The sequence below is a fragment of the Linepithema humile genome, chromosome 3 (genome assembly GCF_040581485.1).
Source record: "Linepithema humile isolate Giens D197 chromosome 3, Lhum_UNIL_v1.0, whole genome shotgun sequence".
NCBI classification, from domain to species: domain Eukaryota; kingdom Metazoa; phylum Arthropoda; class Insecta; order Hymenoptera; family Formicidae; genus Linepithema; species Linepithema humile.
This window is the reverse complement of record NC_090130.1, coordinates 5006206-5029744: the sequence shown is the minus strand read 5'-3', so window position 1 is coordinate 5029744 and position 23539 is coordinate 5006206. Positions and strand designations below refer to the sequence as shown.

The following is a 23539-nucleotide window of genomic DNA, read 5'->3' as shown; positions in this document are numbered from 1 at the left end:
GTTGAATCCACGGCTCGTCGATCCAGAAACATTTAATTTAGACGTTACCGCCTGTTGCCAGGAGGAGATATCTCTCTATTCACGAGACACACCGTCTCTTCTCCCCCGCGGTCGACGCTCAGGAACGGATTACTCGAGGGTCTGCTCGCGCGCAGAGGAAACTTGCCTTCCGCACTTTAAAAACATAGAGATCTCGCGTAAACACGATGCAATTTGTAACGCGTAGTTGCGTGAAACTATCTCTACATTCTGCATATTGCACCTAACAAAATGCGTGGGTTTTAAGAAAATACGTCATTAAGTTTTTTTAAAGCCCAAAGATTTATCCAAATTAATTAATTTTTATTTATTTATTAACAATTAATTTCTAACAATGTAGACAATGAATTCAATTTGACAGAGTTATGATTTGAAAGCGTATATAAAGATACCTAAGGTGTTGAATGTTAAATAATTATGGGCAAAAAGTCGTGATTGCCAGTTACATGCCTGAGAAGACACTTTTTTATCGACAAGCATACACGAATACAACCTGGTCCGCTCCGTAAACATCAATTGTGGGATGCTCCGGAGCACAGAATAAAAGAATAAAAGAGGTGTACGTATAGAAAGAGAAGAAGGCGGAGCAGAGCATGCCGTCGTTACGGGATTATGATTCGGAATCGCTAGTACGAGCGCGGAACGTGTGTACCGGGTGCCTCGCCGCTCGCCGAACTCCATCGACCTTTCGTCGCCTTCGATGTGTTTATCCAACGATAACAAATTACCAAACGAATATGTACAGTCATACTCTATAATTGCGACTACCGGCGGTGGCGGTGGCGGCGGCGGCGGCGACCAGTCGATGAAGCGTCCCACCGGGGTTAGAATCCGCGAGAGAGTCGAAGGTGAAGAGCGCGACGTGAATACAACGGCGGCCGCAGCCGCGGAATACGCGTTGTATTCCACCTCGCGTATTCCGCGACCCAAAGAGGGCAACGAGGAGGCAGGACGACGCGCCCGCGTCGCCTCCTTAAGACGCGGCCGCGCACCGTGGATCGCTTCTATTTCTATCGTCGTGCAACGCGCGGCCCGACGTCGCTCCCGCGACCCTTTTCCCGCAGATCGTAACGTCAAATTACTACGTGCGCGCGGCCCGACCAAACGGTAACTGCAGGCGATCGAGCGGGGGGACCCGGGGGGGAAATAATACGTCAGACAGGTATTAATCCCTCGCGGTTCAAATATTTCCTCGCTCGGTAGTTCGCTCTGAAGTAATCTCGCCGGGATTCTGTCGAGAGCGCTACGGGATTTGAAATCAGTTGCCGGTTCGCAAATGAAGTTATTTTAATATCGACGCAATAGATGCTGGCGAATCAATTTGATTGTACTTTTACAGCAAATATTACGTTTTGATAATTGTTCTCCAGTTCTTTTTTTATCACGTTTCTCTTATTTCTATATTTTGAAAAATATTTTATTAATAATCTATAAACTGAAGATGCAAAAAAATATATTTAATATGGCATGATAAATTTTTAATATATTATTATTAAAAACCTAAAACTGCAATAACAAGGTATATTTCATAGTAACAATAATAGTAATAATAATAGTGATAATAATAATAATAATAAAATCCGCATCTCCGAGTCCTTTCGATTTCAAGTGCACTTCCGGCCAGCTTGAAAATCCATTTGCACGCCAGCGACTTCTCGTAATCGTATTCGCCACGGCACTTCGCGCGGCCGTCGCCGTCGATATCTGGAAGTGTAACGTTGCAACGGTTCGCCACGTAGATGCTCCAGACTCGAGCAGAGTCCCGAGCTGAGGAGCCGGCAAACTCTCACGGCCTCTGAACTCGCACTCGTCATAACTGCAAATGGAATGAATACCTGCCTGCCCGCCTATAGTGGTAGCCACGAGTGGCCATTGCCGGTGGATGGTTACTGGCATTTACGGCACTAACCCACTGAATGCAAGCTCTAAGATTGGCTCGAGATATTAAGCGCGCTGTACGTATACGTGCACCACCTACAGCAAGCGACACGCAATGCTCACGTAGACGTTGCTGCACACTGCCGTGGATCCGCCGCACCGGTGCACCGACATACACACAGCACACACGCAGCACACACACACACACACACACACACATATATTCACGCGCGCGTACGGGAGCATCGAGGTGAGGATATACCTATCTACCTGCGCGTACCACGGTAGGTAGAACGTAGCTCCCCGAGGCGAGCCAAAGCAACGAATTACGCGATGACCCGGCGACGAAGACAACGATGCGGCGACCATCGTAGAGAATGGAACAAGAGTATACAGGGTGAGTCACGTTACGCCGATCGTCTCGAATGTTACTGGAATAAACATTTTTTTAACGAATATCGCATAGTTTTACACGTTTATAAATATCGAAGAGTAACAATTGAAACGGAAGCGGAATTAAACAGGCAAGGAATTTTTACCTCTCTCTTATATTATTTCAAAATTAAATAATTCTATTTTATTCATCGTCGTACAGTTTTGGAATTAATTCATGAGATGAGAAAAATATTACAGATATTACAAATATATTTCTTGATTCGTTACTATTTGGCTCACCCTGTATAAATAGTTACGCGCAAGTACGCGCATACGCGCGATGTGGTAGGCATGCCGACGTCGGCGACGAGCGAGGTGCGAAGGTGGCATCGGCTCGAGCACCTGCTACCGTCATTATCATCAAGCCGGCACTCCAGAAAACACGGGGAGCAAAGAGACGAGATTTGAGTCTAATTTCTGCCTACGGGCGCAATCCGCTCTCGTTGCCTGTTCGCTGCCGCGGCGGTAGAGCAGGTCAGATCCGATTTACTTTGCTCTGCGCACAAGCCCCGACCATTACTATGCCGCGGCAGCGACAAAATCGTCTACGTGCGATTTGCTCGAACGCTTCCGGCGTTTCTCGATCCGTCGCGCGAGCGCTAATTCCCCACGACAGTTGCGCGATTATAATAGCGAGCTAATAAAGCTGGCAATGCTCTGGTGGATCTAATCACGATTTTTCAACGATACGGACAATGCCTACCGAAAGGCAGACGTCGCTGCCTCGGTTGTTAGAATCAAATCATAAGTACCGTACGTGGTGGTGGTAGTAATAGTCGTGTTTATTGACGGCCTAGGGCGAGCCTTCTTACGTCGCATGAAAGGCATATATTAAGCAGTACAATACAGGATACAAGCTTCGATTAAATAAGCGAGGTTGGGAAGGTGCACAAAGGCGTAAAGATGCGAAGGCGTGAATTACATACGCGGAGCTTGTAATCGTTGACACGTGGCAAAATTAATAGAAAAAGATTTCGTAGTAAAAGATCGATAAATAAAATAGCGCTAACGGATCTGTGATCGGCGCGAGAGGTTTTTGTGCAAAGAGTTGATATATTTATTGATAGTAAAATATTTTTGCGTCGATTCGATGTGCAACAAATTAGAAACATTAAATTTCCGTGTATATTTTATTCGTAAATAATTGCTAAATAACTGCGCCAGCTTGATAGACATACTTGAGAGACTGGAATTTAAAGGTGAAAACGAATGCGGAAAAAGATTGAGATTTATCGAAGGCAGAGAGATGCAAGCACGGGTTCGCTTAAACCGTGGTAGATGAGGATCTTAATAACTTACTTTGCGAGGAATATCGTATGGAGAACGGCGAGAAGAATTGCGAGAATTCGAGCGGAACGGGAGGAATTGCGATTCAAATACCATTACGGTCCTCGCGAGGGAGAAAGAGCAGCGCGAATATATATACTTTCCTCGTCGGCTTGAATCGCATGACTTCGGTGAGCCGCTCGATTTATCGTGCCGCCGATCGAATTCGAATTATTCGACGCACTCACCCGAAGCACCAAAATTGATGGATCGATTCTAATCCGCGGAACTGGTTATCCAATCGGCCTCTTACGTAGATGAACATCTCTTTAATCGCCCATGTGTCTTTACTGTCTTTTCCCTTTTGCTTGTGTTGGATGATTGAAGGAATAATGAGTAAAAATATATTTTTTGATAAAATGTTATGCCAATTGTATTTTAATTTTACAGCATTAAGTGTATGTTATTTTTTTCTATTAGTGACTTTTATTTTGATTCTTTGGATCGGTCGTGTCAAATGCTGCTATTAAAACATAGGAGTATTTGAAATCCATGATAGTTTCGCTTATGAATAATTAGTTGATCGAGCCGCATTTCCTGCCGGAAATCCACACGGCATTAAGGATGCTGTTCATACGTGAACTTTTCAATGTGTTCGTGCACAGGTTCGAGTCGGGATAAAGAGATGGCAGTAGATGCACTGTTCACGCGTACCTTAAGCTTCGAAATCGTCTTTTCTCTCGGAAGAAATCTCACTTCGTGTAAAAAGAAATTACGCGATAGTTGCGCGCGGTGCTCAATAAGCAGTCACGATCTCGTACGCGTTGGCGAGGAATTGCTCTTTGATCGCGTACCGATGAAAAATCGACATTCCTCTCGCAGATCATCTCGTATCAAATTTCCGAAGCGCATAATAGTCGATCCGCGCGTATAAAGAACACGGAAGGAAGAGAGGGTCCGCTCGAAAGCGAGAGGAGGTGGAGAGGTGTACCGGTGGGGATTTACCACCCAGTGAAAAATTAATAAATCCTGCTCTTAAACAAACAAACTCCACCCACTCGCGGATCGGATAAGAGCCCGGCTATTGATTTATTAATTTAGAGCTGCCCATTCTAAGACGCGGCCAGGAAAGGGCAGGAAGAGGAGAGAGAAAGAGTGAGAGTAAGAGAAGAGAGCTCGGGGAAATATATCCGCTCGCGCACGGACGCGCTTCTTCGTAGCGCTTCGGGATCCGAAGTTAAGGGATCCGCTATCCGACGTGGTATCGGTAATTATAGCCCTGAACGCGAGCGCGCGTTGCTTACGTTCATTACTGAATTATCGGCTTCGCTCGGCAAACAATATACCTCTTTCAACCCCTCTCCCTCCCTCCTCGCAGTCTCGCCCCCGCACACCCCGGTTCTGCACCGATCCTCTTCCCTCGGACGCGCCGAGGCGCGATCGAGCCGGCTTCGACCTTCTTCCCTCTTTCTCTCTTTTTCGCCTCTCCCCCCGTTCTCGCCCTCCTCCTCCTCCTCCTCCTCCTCCTCCTCCTCCTCCTCCTCCTCCTCCTCCGCCGACACGATGCGCCGCGGCGTACCTTCTTCTCGCTTCACCCTTGAACGGAATCAGCGTCCTATCTGATGGGCCACGGGCTGAACTACGACCGTGCACCTCTCTCGCTCGTTTCTCCACCGCGTGGCCTCCTCTCTTAGCCTTCTTCTTATTCCGGCTCTTTGCGGAATAAATCGCGCAAGCGGCGCGCCGATGCTTCTTCGACGCCCGCGAAAGAGAGGGGAAAGGGATCGCGGTTACACTCTGCAGCTACGAAGTAGATATTGTTACCGATGTAATGGAGCCGAGCCACGATTTTTCGGGACCGCAGTTTTGAAGTTCGTGAAGAGAAAGGGAAGAAGGCCGCGCGCGGTCAGCTCCCTGCAACCGTCAGGCAGAATTTATCGTCGCGCCGGTTCGAAAGCACGCCAGCGAAACCAAAGAAGCTGATAGCGGTGTACTATTACTTCCTTCTCACAGTGTGAACAGGAACTTAATCTGTCGGTCGATGTATGTAGTATATAAAATGCGCTTTAACGAACCGCGGCGAGAGGAGGAGATTAGCCGCGCGGACGAAGCGGAAACGCTGAAATCCCGCGATTCTCCGCCGAACGGCTCTTCCATTTAGACGTCGCGCGAGGGGTTAAAGCGCTACCGGCCACGAATGTGAATCCACCTTAATGCGGAGTCTGCGGAGGCAGCAACACTTAGAACGAGCGGGCAGGAGCTTACGGTATATCACGCGGACTGTACGGCGGAGAGAAAGAGAGAGAGAAAGAGAGACGCGGTCCTATGAGAGGACGCGCGGCATGCTCTTTCGCTGCGTCATCCACGATGAGGAACGCAAGAACGCGCATTACCCACGGATCGTCGTGGCTCCTCCGGTCCATCGTGCGACCGCTCGAGCCACCACCACCACGGCCGCGCACTTTACTCCGGGCTTCTTTTTCGCGGCGCGCCATCCACCGCGGATTTCGATTCGCGGTGCCTGGCCACTATCGCGCAACATGACGTCGCGAGTGACTTTTATGAGCGACCGGTAGGAGCGAGGATAAAAATGATCGCGTCGGAATAGATATACGCGGCTGTCTACCGGTAGTCGGAGATCATAAACTGTCCGCCGTCAAAGGCGGTAATGAACCTTCCTTTCGGCCGCGATGTTGCGAGGAGATTTAACACACTCGATATTCGATGTACCGCGAAATACGTTCGACGCTGTTAACAATAAATTCGCGCGGGCTTCATTAACTCAGCCTTCAACGGCAGTAGTAATTAATACGCGCAACGATTATTACATCACCGAAATAATTGAAATAATCAGCGGGCGGAAGCGGAATAAACGGCGCGTTCCGAGTATCGGCGCGGTGTCCCCCCCTTCTCTCTCCGCGCGGTGGCACGTGAACAATCGAAGCCCTTAATTCCCGAGCACGAGGCAGACGCCAATGATTCACGGCGAGCCGGTTATAGGTAGCTCATCGCGCCTCGCCTGCCCGAAGCTATTTTCTCGCGGCGCTATTTTCTGCCTATTCGAAAGCGGAAACTTTATAGGGTACGGGATGCCTAGCGGGGTCACCTGCAGTCGTTCCTAGCGAGAGATTCCGCGAAGCCGTAGCTGATCTCGTTCGGAATCGCTTCTCTGACGGCGGGTTTACGATTGCCGGTCAGCGCGGTGAACGCGTTGCGGCTTCACCCCGACGAGAGTGTGGAGGGCGAAGGGGGAGGAGGACGTGTCCACGGCGAATGCTAGCTGACCGGCTAACTCTCCAAGTCCCCGAGCGCTAGCACCGGGCATTATGGATATGCGGTCCGGTTGCGTTCGAGTTGCGTCGGCGGATAATTTATGCCGCGGCGATACCGCGCCGCCCAGTTCGCCCTAAAAATTATTTATTTGATTGAACGCCGCTTCGGGGAAGGCTATTCCTGGCCGAGCCGAACGATCGCTTGCGAGAACGAGAGTTCTCTTTTGCTCATTCAAGAATGAAGGCACGACGGTGCACAGGTGATCGAACTGGGCTCCGAGAAAAGCGCCGTATCGAGCCCCCCGATACTCATCGGCATCGCGCTGAATTGCGCTCGCCACGTGAACCGTCCGGATATGTAATACGTGTGCAAATAACTTGAAAGACCGAAGACTCAATGGCATTAATAATTAATAATCGTGACGACACGCTTTGCGCAATGAAGATATTATCTGCTTCGGGTATACTGAGCATACATACACACGCGCGTGTGCCTTGATAATAACGATTTTACATCCGTAATAATGGTGGCAGTATTACGAGAGGGAGGTACGGAGTATGTTCGATGGGCGAAGCGCGCAACGGATAATAGACGTCCGTTCCTGTAATTGGGTACACCTGTGAGACTGAGCGATGTCGAAAGTGCGAGGTTCATGCGCATGAATCATGGTATATCGACTGCGGTACACCTTCGAGGTCGTTACGTTAATCGTCGAGCCAGAGATCGATGCAGATGCGCGTGTATTTGCTATATCGTCGTCTAGTCAACGACGAACGGCCACGGCAAGAAAAACCCGATTGCGAGTGCCCGACCTATAACTTTCTACGTTACGTCTCATTAGCTTCCCACACTTGCCGTCACATTGCGTCTCCGCGAACAATGCCGAGCATTGTCTCGCGGCGGCCATAATTTGTAATTAGCTTCCTGATTAATTATCGATTTATCGGCCAATTATTATAATTATCCTTGGTTGTGTGCCCCGTCGATCTCATGCACCAGAACCGCGCTTTATCAGATAGTCCGAAAGGTCTCTTGCCCCCTCCCCCCCTCGTTGCGCTCGAGAATTCTAGGCCTCTTCGTCGGCTCATAGATCTTTAAAAGAAATACCGCAACGCTTCGACACGCACCTATGTTGAATTATATTACACGGCATTACATTATTTGAATTAACTTAGACCTATCACAGAGCAAAAAATACTTTTTAATTTAATTCGTGCACTTTATGCAAATTACACGAAGATAATTTATCTAATATTCTTTACTGACTTCTCACATCTAAATCTCAATCATCTAAATTTGTTGCTCTCCGCTCACAATTTTTATTATCTTAATTAAGCTTATTTCATTTTATAATTGTATTTCACCACACATTCTTGTTTCAATTTTACGACTTCCTATTTGTAGCACTTTTGCTCCGTACTAATAGGCTTTATTTTCCTCTCCAGGTGAGATCATGCTGCATTACCGTCCTTACCACGATAGAGGCGGGTCCACTTTCTACTAATTGGGTAAGTTCTTCTTACGTATCTGTATAGATAACTCATTAGACGTAAGTTCTTACTTTTGTCTTCATTGGCGCAATCTCACGGTCGGTCGAGCACGGGGAGACAAAAATGAAGGACTCGCCGGCTGCGCCGGACGGCCACATCCCTTTCTCGGTATTTCGCGAGTTGCGAGCGCGCATCAGGACCGAGGACGGCCGTATGCGAAACGGTCGATAGGAGGAGTGGCCGATGCCAGATACGAGGGTCGACCTAACTTTATTGTATTTAATTAATTACTCCGCCCGATAGCCGATCCTGCAATTTGTACCCTCCTCAGACCGCCGCCGTCGCCCCTCTCCGACGTCGTTCTTCTTCATTCTCGGTCGCCGCCTCCGCTCCTCTCCCTCGCGATCACCGCAGAATCGCACTCGCCCGTACTTGCCCGAGTATCGCAGCCGCTCGATAGATCCTCGTGCCTCGATTCGCCGGGCTGGTTCCGTTTTCTGCGCTCAACGTGTGGGAGGGACGCGCGGTATAGGTATTGACATTTTCTTTGAAATTGAATTATGCACGCGCAGCCAAGTGCGCGCCTCCGCTTTATTCGCGTACGAAGGTTCGTTATACTCTCCTTTAGCATTATACTCGAAGTATCTGTTAACAAGTGTGCCTATTGTCGTGTATGCAGATTTCGAGGGTTTCATGTTTCAATGCAGCCAAGTTTATTGCAAATAAAGCGTGCAAGTACGCGAGTTTAGTGGAGAATCGCGTATGAATTCAATGTACGACGTAGAAGAAAGACGAAACATCGATTTAAGAATATCGCGTCTCACTCTCCATTGATATGCGCGCGTAAGTTGCACTCGAGCGCGATGAGGAATCGCTACGGCGACTTGAAACTTCGTTCTACATCCGCGTAGCCGACAGTATCCCGGGGCTCGTAATGCGATACGATAAATTACGCGTAGCTCGCGTAACTCGGTGTACCCTGGAAACGGTATAAAAGGAGTACGTCAGCGACGCGCGTCGCTGTAAGCGGTATAAATCAGAGTTAGAGAGAGCTGATCTCGCGCGCACGGACGCGGTAGGGACGAGCGCGCTGTGTGTAAGGCCGCGTCACAACATCGATAATGCGACCATAATGCTAATTTACCGTTCGTACCGGAGGAATCCACTTCTCTCTCTCTCTCTCTCTCTCTCTCTCTCTCTCTCTTTCTCTCTCTCTCTCTCTTTCTCCGTCCCGTCTTCGCGGTTTATGCCTCACCGATCGTCTCCGCTCACGTACACGAGAATCCCAGCGTTAAACGCCGATTTCTTGCGCGAAGACTTTGACCTTGACCCTAGTCGCGACACGATTCGCGTTCCCGCCAAGCGCGATTCCGATACGCTATGCTCGATCTTTTTTCCCCATCCTTTATGCGGCGAGTAACTTCTGCTAAAATCGTAACGTAAATTGTACTTAACATCGCGAATTTAAGACTGGAAGTATATGTGAAGTACGGTGGATTTTTCGAATGGGATGTTTTCTTTTTCGTCGTCGTAAAGAGCGTGGAAATATGTTCAAACAACACGAGATGCAAAGTTCAAGAGATGAGACTTGTCGTGGAGACTTCACAGGAGTCATCATTAAAAAGAGATTTTATTACAAAATTGATTTCATTTCTGAACACTCGTCATTTCGTCGTGGAATCTGCGACAGTGGTAGATAAATTTCTGCACGGACCGCAGCGAACACAGTGAGTCCGAGAGCTTCGGACGGAGGCTCTTCCATGTCATCTCGGCATTTTTCTGCCGTTTCGCTCCGCGTAACCCCACCGTTAAGCATACACACATCGTTGCGATATTCTCGCGCCAGCGGCGCGACAGGATCGCGATAGCGTTCCGTTTATTACCTCGAATTTGGAGCTCTCCATCCGTTCGTCCGAGTGCTCGTAGGCGCGCGATACGACGCGCGAGAGTGGTCGAGAGTCGAAGTCGAACGAGAGTTTCCAGCGCGTATAAACATTCGTCCGGCCGCGGCGTCGACCGGTTAAGGCGCTGGCGCGCTATCGAGCCTCGAAGCCACCGGCGGCGAGTGCACTCGGAACATGACGTCTGCAAGTCACTTCGTGACCGTATCGTGGGAAACACAAATATGTAACTGGGCGTTCCTCGTCGTCATAATGGCGGTCCATAGATTTACGCTCGACGTAGAGAACGAGCGAGCTGCATTCAGTGCGAATAACGTCTGCGCTCTCGACTCGCAGTCTTTGACGCGCTAGATTTTTCGTCCACGGTCGTTCGCGTGAAATATAATGACGTCGATGTTTGAAAATGTTATAACGAATTTGTTCTTGAGAATTTTTACAATTTTTTAATCGTTTAAATTTTTTATCTCGAAGCATACAGCCGCGTCTATTGAGATAAATTTAAAATGTCAGGATTTCTACATTGTCGAATTCTGGTATATAATACGCACGTACGATCCACGCTGGCCGTCTGTTCACCGCGCACCGCGGAGTAACGCTAATTATACGCTATCCGCCGTAATTTTCGATGTTTTCTGGCCAAGTGTAGGTAGTCATTAGGACGCAGACGGCAGTTAGGCCGGAATACAGAATAAACTTATCCACTTAACTAACTAACCCAATTTTCCTCGAGATCCCATCGCGCGATCGTCGCGCATCGCTTTCTCTCGCTTTGCACTCGCGCAGCGTGCGGGGAGTGAAAAGGGCGCCGGAACGAGCGGGGCAGGATGAAGCCAAGGGTGGAGGCGAGCCGAGCGGAAAGCACGCGGAACTCTCGTGGAGAGCTGCTCTGCCTCGGGGATATTAACATTATAAATCGTCCAGGCCGGCGACACGCCCGGGGCGGAGCCGATCGTATCGGCACGATACCCACCTCCGGGCACCGATATCGATTACACTCCAGTGATTGGCAGGATTCGTAACACGCCACGGGGAGCCCGCGGCTGGCGCGACCGTTCGATCGCGTTCCCCTCGCCGCGCATCGAACGACGCGTCGAGTGTGCGATGCGTACCGCGCAATAGAGGACAACCAGTTCGAAATAGCGGAATTATCTTTCGCGATATGCACGCGAGAACGCGCTTACGGCGAAGCTAATCTGCACGGATATCAGAGAATGATAACGGCGTATCGCATCGCGTATCCACTGGCCGTTAATGGTCGAATGTAAAATTCGTGTTAGAATTTTCTAGATTTTCCGATATACCAGATGTATCACACATAGTAACATTTTATTGCAGAAAACGGTTTCTTTAACGTTCTTCCTTGCATTTATAATTGAAGGTATCCGGATTAATATTTAATTGCATTGCGTCCAGCATCAAATATATCATAATATATATTCCATAAAAGTGATGCTCCAATAAACGCTTCTGAAAGTAAAAGTTTTCATGTAGAAATTAAAATTAATAAATTTTACTTCAACTTTATGGTACATAAAAGCTCGGATATATGGTAGCATTTTTTTCAAAATTGCACGGATGATTATTTCATAATTAATTATATTCCTCCTGCTTGCAAAATGTCTTGTCTGGCAATACAAAATAAATTCAAGTAAAAGGACACGCCAGGTGTCCGCGGTCGTTATTGAATTCGTTTCCGTTCGGGATTCGTCGCGGTTTTAAATCAGACCACGCTCGCGGTCTGTCGTTAAAATCTGTGAAACCGGCGGACGATCGTAAAAATATCGTTCTCTTCTCCCTCTTCTTACGCGGCGAAGAAGAGGACCGGTGAAAACGTCGGCGGATCTCGTGAAAAGTGTACGCTGGCGATCAATGCCGGCGGTAATTTATTGGGAAGTCGAAAAAGGTGCTTATCGCGCGCGCGCCTCGTCTTCGCGTTCGCCTCTCGAGAAACCTCCGCCGGGTCTTCGCCTTTCACCATTTTTATTGACACTAAATGTGAAAACTCGTCACCCTGCCGACGACACCTTCGTGCCGAAGATCCTGTTCGAAGTGGCGCGTAGGGGATACTGCGCGCAGTCGGGCGACGCCGAGTGAAATCGCGGCGGACCACGCGTTTGCACACTGTTTATCTACCTCATCTTTTATTTTAGATATTGAACCGAAACTTTTTTTATCCTTTACTTTAGAGAATTCAATTACCCGATCCTTTCTTAAAAGTCTTTAAAAAATGTGCCAAAACTTTCTAATCTTTTTTTTACGGTGCTAAACTCACACGCGCGCTATTTATTTTAATTACAAAGAAATATATTGCAACTCTAAGACACTTTGAATATTTTCTATAAAACACAAAAGTAATAAGAAAAATACCCGGACTAACCTTCTCGCGCGCGGAGTCGGGTTACAGCGTCGATAATCCATGACGTTAACTGTCGAAATGTCGTTGATGCGGAATTTGCGCCGCACCTCGTCGCGAGAAACGATTTTACGGCCGACTGTGCACGTCGCCGCCGGCGAACGCACACGCGGAAAGTCCACGGTGGAAGCGTACTAATTGTGAGTAAATACGCCGATACTTCTCCCTCGAAACTCTACTTCGAGTCCCTTTGTCCTGTTTGCTCGTCACTCAATTACTTGACCTTGTTCGCTGCTATCTTCTCGGAATGTCAGGCGATTTTTTTACTTCGCGATTTATTCTTCCACTGAAAGCGGTTCTATATTGCTTCTCTTGCCCTTTAAAAATTTATAATATTTTTATTGTTTAACTAACTCTTAATTATCCTTGACTAATTTTATTCGTGAGATTTTTTAGTCTACAACAAATTTCTTTTCATAATTATCATTTATTCCACGTTCTACGTACATCAATCTCGTACTCGTGTAGAGGTATTAGTTCCACCACTAGAAATTAATTGTCGAATGTACACGACACGCAGACTAATGGGTTTGTCGCCGGACGCGTGGAAGTCTGACGATCAATTTTACGATCGAGCGCAACATATCGCGCGAAAAAATTTGCGCCGTTTCTCGTCCGCGTTAACTGCCGCGCGCCCTTGCAGAAACTGCGTCCAAGATCGTTGGGTTCCGCCGAACAATAGGCGGTCAGCGTTCGAGAGACCGTGTCAAAATGCCCTTTTTATTGGGCCGTATTTCACCGCGCTGGTATTCGAAACCAATGCTCGCGTAACGATCCGCCGGGATTCACAGTGCTAGACGTCCGATCAGGAGGATCGATGTGCCGCGATCGCATTGCCATCGATCGCATTCGTGTCCCCGCGATCGCGCGGAGACCCTCGCGAACACTCGCCTCGGTCTGATCGTACACTGCCAATCACTTTGTAACAAGGAAGAATTTGTCCTTCGCGCTGATTTTCTCGTGCCTCCTAGCTGGAGGATGTATGGTTTGCACGAGACATTTATCCCAACTTTAGATAAATGTAGTTTCTGCAATTTGCACGGTTGTAAGACTCAATCCATTAAGATTGCGTTATATACCTTTAACTTTTAATTACATTATTCACATTTGAGATAATAACGATTTAACATTTCAAGTTGCATAACTGTAAATTATTTCGATCTATAGATTTTATTTAGCCACTTTGGCAGCAACAGATTCTACATTCTCTTCATCGATTTGACTTTATTCTTCACAAACATTCACGTGTTTGTACAATGTCGGAAGGCGTCTTCGAAATGCTAACGCCATACGCGTTATGAGTGTGTACATACGAGGATCGAGGTGTTTATTAGTACAACTCTTTCATTCCGCAGATGCGCATTAATTGTCGGGTGAAGTTCTAGTTAATGCTACTTCCGATGCACGCGCGATAACGACGCGGGAAGCTGCGCGCGGCGAAGACGCTCGCTCCGGGTTCGCCCGGCCGTCGCGCGGGAACACGGAACGTATGGGAATGCGAGTGTGGGCACGTCGCGTCATAACTCCGTGAGCGCCGTAAATCAAGGTGGACGCCTCGTGCACCCATAGAAACGGTTATATTCGACCATAACGGCGCGTACCCACCGCGACGGCGACGAGGCTATATTTTAATGGTAACGATAAATTACTTACGAGAAGAGAATCGCGCGTCGCGCGGAGATGGCGGCGATGAAACCCTCACGCGGCGAGGCCGCGATCCTTCTGTCGGACATCCCTCCGACTCGTCCCTCTTCCCGCGAGCGAATCTCTTCCGCTCGCACGCTCGCTCGCGCGAGAAGACGGGTACCATTGATCGCGATCCGACGTGTCGGCGCGCGAGAGAATTACTTTGACTCCAGCGCGGTCTACTGGAATCGCGATAACATACGATCCCGCGGATCTCCGGGATGAAATATTAACTCGTACGAGGCCGCCTCGATATCCCAGCCTCGGCGGCGAGAGTAATTTGCTGGCAGTCGGGAATCAGGAAAATTTATATTAGGCGTGTGCGTATACGCTCGCTCGCGTGTCCGCGTTCATCCGCGCATGAAGTGCCTAGCGAGCTTTTCATGGTAACTTGCAACGTTTTATCTAATATTATCTGTCGCCGCCGCGCTCAAAGCGGAACGATATTCGCCAAAATCCGCAGGAAGTGCCGTGCAGGATACCGTGGGATACTCTAACATTCTAGAAAATAGCGCTCCGCTCGCGCTAATCTCTCATCCCTTTATCCGCGCGACCACTTTGCAGCATTTCGCTTTTAGATATCGGCCTGGGTGGCGACCGCTATTACGAATCTCTCCGACGACGCGAAGATTAATGTTCGTCTCTCCTCGTTTCTCATTAATACGCCGTAGAGTCGTACGCGCGTACGCTAACGTGTTACATTATGATAACAGAATGGATTTCAATGTAATGTCTGCGTCTGAGCGTGGCGCCGGTGGAATAGATGGGCGGAATAAATGTAATTCCTCTGTACGTGGCAACATATTAGAGATACAGTGTTACTATTCTACACTTAGTTTACGTGTCGGGAATATCCAAACTGTCATCTTATATATAATTTAAGCAGATAAATATCTGAAGGCAATCTTTGTTTTATGTTCGTTTTGCTTTGAAAAAAACGAGAAGGAATGTAAAATCGAAATATTTTATTACGTATCGGGGAAAGGTTGTTGGAGATTGACTTTACGCGTGAATATCTATCATTGAAAAATTCCAGACGAAAACTAGGCAAACGATAAGAGCTCTTGTAAATTTAATTAGACCCTTTTCTCTCGTACCTATGAGTCATCGACGTCGCAGCTACCGAACACTTAACCGGATCACAGCTCCGACCTCCCGAAGCTAAGCTTGCGCAAGCTTTGCTAACTGCTCGCGAGCGGATCGCCCACGCAGCGTGCAAGGTGGTCCGAGCACTTGAGATCTTCGGGTCTCGGTCTCGGGACACTTTTATGCCCCCGACGACGAGCGACGACGACATCACCGAGCACCTTCCTCACGTGGCGTGGGCGACTCATGGGAACTTATAACTGTCCGTTCAGACCGTCGTCATTTTCTAAACGCCTGGTTGCTCGCCTTTCAGTGACACGCGCTCTCCAACACGCTCATCCACTAAATTATTACGTTTATCAAAATGACCTTTTTTTATAATTGATATAATTTGTAGCGCTCCAGTTTGTGCGCACATTAGTGTTTTTTTTTTCAAAAATTCCTTAAAAGAGAATATTGTGAATTTCAACTATTTTTTTTACAATTTATGACAGTTTAAAGTTGTACGTATACTAATATTTTTTCAAATATGTCATTTTGCATTATTTGTCAGTTCCGCATTAGTTGCCAATTTAATTTGCGCCGCAAAATTGCGATTTGCTCAATTTGGCGACGACCGCGAAATAATCCAGCGCTATCGACGCAATTTTTGTCCGTGAGACACATGGCCGTAGCAAAGGATTTATCGTCGTGAGGAATGCGGCGCAAGGTGGTACGCGAGGGAGAAAGAGAAGAAGATGCCAGCTTGCGCGAGGTCGGAGAGCGAAGGAAGAGACGAGGCGAGTCTCGCGCTCAACGTATCTATATACGCCCGTCGTTGTCTCTTCTCATCCTCCGTGATGATGCTCTTCTAGCTTTTCTCTTTGTCTCTTTTTCTATGTTTTCCTCTTTCTCTCTCTCTCTTTCTCATCGCTGGCCGCGTAGCTGCTCATACACACATCGCGCGAGTACACACGCGAGTGGCGTACGTAATACCGCCGCGGTCCGAGCGTATAAAACGCGTCTTTGTGCGCTCGGACCAGCTGTTTGTCTAACACCTCGTACCTGCCCGGGGTCAGTGGCGATTCTGTTACGAGCCCCGGGAACGTCGGTCGTTCGATCCACGAACCCGGGGTCAACGCCACGATCCTGGAAGATCGACGCCGACAGCTCTGAAAATGATACGTTTGCGCGATGCCAGCGAAACGCCGAGGCGTTCCGAAAATTTCGACTCTACGCATTTAATTATCCAAATACACTATGATATTGCAAAAGATTCAAGAAGTGATATTTTTTATCGATCTGATTTTAACAACTCCGCAGTATCTTATTTTAAAGCTAAATCTTGTTCAACTCAAGACGTTTCTGCTTATTATACTATCATTAGTGATAATCTGCTTTCGATTCGTTTGAGAGTATTTGAGGATGCTAAAGATGTCTCAGCATCAGACGAGAAAAAGTCGATCAGAGGTAATAAATACATCGCGGATCGGTAAGGGACCGCGGGAGCCCGCCATTGATATTCGCGTAGGTTTTCTTCCCCGGCACCGCTAATAACTTATCCGGTAGACGGTGAACCAGCGGCCGCTTCTTGCGCGTCTATCGTGCGTCTCCGGCTCTCGCGGCTCGATGCTTACGCCTGCGGATCCGGCCGTCGCCGAGTGAATGTTTTACGGACGGGAGCGCTCTGTGTGGTCCTTGTGTCAAAATGTGTCAAAACTCGAGTTCGTGGTCTCGTTGTGTCTGGTAAAAAGTGGTTCGATGGCCTTACAAATTAACGGGCCGTCCTGGTGAGAGACGCATCTACGAAGGGCGTTCAATATATTCTCGGTAGTGGTGGACTCGACGGATCACATTTAAGTGTGATTAAGCTGTATTAGAAAAGTTGAGAGCTTAGAAAAATTAATTATTAGATGTAATGTGTGTCAAGTTTAAAGAGGGATTCAATTAAAAAATAAAATAACATTTTCGTATTTATCTTTAACGCCCATATTTAGAATACATTGAACTCGTACGGTTTGCATGAAGGAATGAGAGAGAGAGAGAAAGAGACACGAATAGATGGTTTATAAGAATTTCGTTTAGGATATCGACTAGGCAAGTGCAGATTAGAATGATGAGCATTGAGGAGTGATTAATGAACAGCGTTGCGGTAGATTTCGATGTTATCTTCCTTCAAACTCATTATCAGTCGTGGAAGGAGTTATCATAATATAAAATCATACGTAAAACGATCGTAAAGCGCAATCTAAATGTACGGTATTTCCTTCTTGGTAATTCAATCAAGATGTTCGATGGATAAAAAACAACCTATTTTTGTTGACTGAGACGAGAAGCCTTGCATCATAAAGGTCCGAGCGTAGAGAGTAGACGGCGATACGCTTCCTAGCGTCGCTCGTCCTTCCTACATTACGATAAACAATTCTCTTTTATGACAATCGAAGACGGATCGAGAGGCGACCGTCCTTGGTAATTACGATCGCGCTACCGCGTGCAAACGCAGCGGAGGAATAATCGTAGCGCGTTTTACGCCGCGAGCGAAAGTTCGTGTCGCAATTCTTGCCGATAGGTTTTTCTTCTTCGTAGTTTCGTACACAGTCCCTTCTCATTGAATATCGTCTATTACGGACAATGGCGCGGAGATAATCGCGGCAGCTTACGAATTAGATATGCAGTATTCTCCCATCGGTAATTGCAGCGAGCGTTAAAACAATTCTTTACGGCGCGCGCAGCTGTCCAGCGGGAAGATATATTTTCTTGCGAGTTTCTCGTCAACCTTTAAAATAGCGCCGTTACGTGGACGACGATGTATTGACTGAACGATCGAGGGAATTGCGAAAGCTAGTCGGTCGCGATTGGTCCATCGAAGTTGACGTTACATTAAACTCACCGTAGCGACTTCTTTACGATCATGACCTTAACACTTAAACGTGCGTTTATAGTTGGAATACACAAATATGACATGGAAACGAAATTAACTCTCGAAAAGTTCATAAACATTAAAGAAGAGGAACATGGACATTGCATTTAACATGCAGATATAAAAAGGATCCAAACTGTCGGGATTGGCATGATGGACGTTTCAAATATAAATGCGAAAAAAATTAAATGAAGAAACAGTTTAATTTTTAAAATATCATTGGAACATTGACGAGATTTTTGTTACAATAGCATCACGGCAGTTTAATAAACGGACAAATAGGGAATTAAAGAAAGGAGTGTTGAAATTGTAGATAATCATTTCCGCAAACATTCCTACGGGGTCCTTTTTCTGTCAGAATGACGAAGACGTTTCTTTCCCGCCCATGTCATGTCCCCACGCTTTTGGTCGCCTCTGATTGAGATAAAATCGCGGTTTTAACTCGCGGCGAACGGTGCTCCCCCGTTCGATAGAATCGAATGCTTGATTTTCTATGGGATAGGATGCAACTATTGTGCGGCGCGTTGAATGCGCAACCGTGTACGTATAAATGGATCCAATTGCGGCACAGTTTGCGTTTTCAGCCGTCGCGCGAAATGTTTGCCCACTATAGATTTCCATCGATAAAGTCATACCTTCATCTCGTTCATGCGTGCCGGATACTTCCGCTTGTCGAATCCGTTTAGAGATCGTGATGTTTGCAAGAGGAGAATTCAATCTCTCCTTTTTTTTCACATATTCATGTATTAAATCTGCACGCATGTTGTGTAGCAATAAGCGTGCACGTTCAAATACATATCTTTTGTCTGAAAAAAAAGAGATAAAAACACACGCTATTATCCTAATGATGCAAATGTTTAATTATGACACAATTCTATGTATAGAAATGAGAAATACAGGCAGAGCGACGTAGGCTGCAGAGCAATCTAGAATGAGCAGTAATAGATCGGCAGTTAACAATGTTATTGTATGCTTGTGTAAGATATTTAACGTCGAAATATTTGTTATTCGCAATATTTCTCGCCGACAAGTAATTTGTAAAAATTTTTTTGCAAACTATTAATTTTTACTTACATTATTCAATATATTCACGAAATGTAGAAAGAAACATAATCGTATCTAATTTATTATAATTAAAATCCATTCACGGCTGCATAAATTCGAGCGCGCTCATTACGAGCTCGGTCTTGTTCAATCAAAAAACGGTAAATGGCCGGCGTTTTCTGTTTCACACGTAGCACGTGCCACTCGATTATTTTTAGAATGCTAATTGAAAATTAACCGGTTGCCGACTCGGGTCAGTGAAAACCGCTAGGACGCGGTCGGCGATACAATAGGTGTGCGGCCATAATCCGCAGCACTGGCGGCTTCCGTACGCCGAATCCAGACAAACTGCGCCGGCTCTTCCCGGACTCGTTATTACGACGGCGAATGAGACGACCGCACGCATGTCGGAACTGGGCAAAAAGCCGTTTTCGCGTAAAACGATCAGCGTTGCTCGGCTTTCTGTCGTAAAATAGCGCCCACACGCTTCAGCGCTCGCTCGCGCGCGCGCGCGGCTGGCAACAACGTGAGAATGTCCGCGTGGTGATAAAAGTTACGCTCGTGAATTTTACATTCCACACCGTGTCCCCGATCTTGAGACCGCGACACGTTCATCCATATATTACGAATACGAGCGCGGCCGTCGCGGACGTTGCCGCCTCATTTTCCAAAATTCCCATACCGACGATTTTGGGTCGCGCGGAACCGGCAAATTTATGGCAACTGTAAAAATGGTATCTTTGTATCGATCATTGCCACATATAACAGTATATTATAACAAGAGTATATTTATATAACAAGTATTAATTTCAATGATTTCCACACACATGCTGTGGTATTATAAAAAAAATGAAAAATTTATGTTATGTTCAATTTTACTGTCTTTGCTTATGCTAAATTATAACAGATGTTAAGTTTATTAATTAGCATAAAATAGTATTATATAATCAGATAAAACAAGAATCGTTGGGACATTAAATCGTAATGAATGAATGTTGGCGAGAATAGAAAGTACCTAATTGCGAATCAATGAGATTTGTATATAATTATAATAAAATACCTGGAGAATTTAAGTATAATATATAAATTCTGCAAATTTTCAGAAATTTTATAATCATAATTTAGCATTTCTTCTTTACCTTAATATTGAACTTTTTAGAGTTGGGAAAATTAAAACACTATTTAATTATTAAGTAAATTATTAATATTAGTTAATAATTTATTTATAAATATTTTCTAGATTTATTTTACAACAAAAGATAGGAGTAGAAAAATCAAGAATATTTGATTGTAACATGCAATTTATTAAAAGAACAAAATTAAAGGGAATAACTTATCAGCAGAACGGTCGAAAAAAATTCAAGCTGTATCTTCTGCAAGACAGCAATTACTGTCTTCGACAATCCAATGTGGCATTAAACGGCGGCGTTTTATTAATCAGCCGACTGGTAGGTTTGCGTTCCTGGAGTGCGTTTCTCCTTTGTGGGACCAGCAGATCGAAATGCGTGCAGTCGCATCCGCGATTCCGCGCGGATTGTATATGTCGCGCGGAATTCCAGCTCGATAAATTCGGATTTTTGCACGGGGACGAATATAGTACCGACCATTCAATTGGTACAGCGCGGGTCGCGCAGGCTACTGTACGCGCGCGCGCTATTCGCAGGGGCTTACAAGAAGACTGGTCCATTCAAGAGTCAACCTCACTGAATTATATCTCGCCACGGATTCGCACGCAGGCTAGCCGTGTCGCGCGAGTTCACGCATGTCCGAGGATTCCGTAGTGCGGATGGTACGATATGGCATTGTATTATTTCCAGAATGCTAACAAGGGAAACGTTAAATCGCCAAATACATATTTAATGCTACTTCTCTTCGCGCGGATAAAATAAATGCGTGTGAATTGGATCAGAAAACGAAATGGTTTTTGTTTTTAAATATTTTATATTTTTAGGTAATTGCTTGAATTTATTTGTAAAAGTAAAATAAGTGCGAGTATCTAGTAAATTTTTAAAAATATTATGAAGTGTTTAAAAACAATTTGTTTCACCCGCCAATCCAATTCACCCGCATTCACCTTCTATATATATATATACACAATATTCTATTATAATAGCATTTTCTATTAACGACTACATGATCCGAGCATGCTGCGCTCGGTCCGATGTTATCATCAGCTTAACTATTATGTGCGGCGGCGCACTAATCGTTTGTTGAAAGTGACGGGCACTAGTGCCTGCTTTTTTCTTCCTCGCATCGCAGTTTTTTTTCACCGGGGGCATTACCGCGCCACCATTGGCGATGAGCCGCGAAGATCGCGCACGCATGCGACCGATTCTTCGTGCAGCGAAGGAGAAAATGACGAGTGGATAGAGAGGGAGCGTAAAAGGAGGGCGTTGGGAGGAGGGAGACAGAGTTGCCGGAGCGAGTGATGCGCGCTCCTCGCGCGGGAACGATTACCGATGACTTACGTATGCAGGCAATCTCGTGTTGTGTTTGCGCAATTATTGGAACACCTCGTGCGTTCGTAATAAATGGCGGAATATGCCCTGAAAGGTGTTAGTTCAAGATCACCCAGTGATACAAGAGACCGTTATGCTATCGCGCGGCAGCCTGGCGGGATTTCGTCATCGCGACGACAACGTCGGCGGCTCATCCGCGGCTACTTTTACAGGCAGGTTGATGTAAGCGCGCGCAGGACATTAACATTATCCTCAATCGAGGAAAGTCGCACCTACTCTATTATACACGTTCTTCCCTTACTCATTCTTCTCTTATAATGTAACAGCGGCTTGATTGTAGCAGCGTTTCAATTTCATGCGTTTACTCCTCGCACACGAGATTCCCGCGGATCTACGAAAGGTCGAAGATGTCCGCGTATCGCGATCGGGCTCGCGTCCGATATTCAGCTCGAGATTAAGCTTTGCGCAATTACGCGTGCCGTAACGCGCCTCGAAATTAAATTACGCGCTACGCGTTGTGAAATGTACAGCGTAGCTCATCGATCGTTCGGCTTATTGAACACCGGACCTTGATCTTAAGCGCGGTGATGAGTGTAATGTAAATTATTGTCCTTGCTCATCTTTTTCTTCTCGCTTCTGTCATTTTGTAGGTTGGAATTTTGAGGTAGAGATTCTTCGTCGAAAGCATATCAGAGTCTGTGTGAATTTACGATCTGTTAAAAAAATGCTGGCGACATTTATTTAAATATTGCAACAGAAAATACTAATAAAATTTCAGATAACATTTAAATATCCATTTAATAATTTCTACGATTTCTTAAGAATGTATCGCGAATATATACAAAAATATAAGTAAAACATTTCTGTGTCTCCGTTCTTCTTTCGGCGCTTCTCTGTTTCTCCCGCACGAGTTCTGTCGCTGACTACCGCCGTCTGGCACGGAGATTTCAATGCGCCGTGACGTGGGAGTAATTGCGACACGCATATACGCGCACATTTATACGCACACGGAGTCGTAACGCCGTCGCCGACCTTGCGCTCGTCTTCCTTGTAAGGCGCAATCGAGTGCTTTGTGCCTACGATCAATTACGAGAGATATCCACTTTTGTCGCTCTCGTTGCTTAGCGACGTGGCCCAATTAAGGTACGATTAATGCCGCCGCTCGTTCCGAGCCCCGGAATCTCTTTCGTGACTTTTTTGCCTCCTTCTCGTCCGTTCTCCCGATGTAGCTTTGTCAATTCCTTCCATCAGCTGTCTGCTTCATTATGGAATTTCATGGTCACGTCTTGATTGTAATAAATAGCAGTGTGAATTTGCTCGTGTTATTAAAAATGTCCGTGTCCCTCGTCTTTTTTTTATCTTCCGCTTGAATCTAACTCGAAACACCTAAGAAAGTAGACGAAATGAAGCAACTCCGTCTCATATTTAACGCTATGCGAATTATATAATATTATATAATTCGCAGCTCACGTTTAACGCGTGGACTGGGATCCTCATATTAGGCGAACGAAATTAAAAATCAGATGGTTACGTTCACGATTAAAATGTGCAAATAAAAACCGTAATCTCTCTTCGAATCGCAATGCATTCAAAGCATGAGGAAATCTTATTCGATGGCAAATTTTCGAGTTCAGTCGTGTTGGAAGAAAAGAGTTGACGCGCATCACGTA

The 23539-nt window shown here is 46.3% G+C and overlaps 1 protein-coding gene across 1 annotated transcript in view; it reads left to right on the top strand.

Moving 5' to 3' along the window:
* Positions 1-23539, top strand: part of LOC105676431 (nuclear hormone receptor family member nhr-85-like) — a 149087-nt gene that overhangs the window by 43041 nt on the left and 82507 nt on the right. The window contains exon 3 of the mRNA XM_012374304.2: positions 8337-8399. The gene's annotated coding sequence lies outside the window, so the exon portion shown is untranslated. The remainder of the gene's footprint in view (positions 1-8336; positions 8400-23539) is intronic.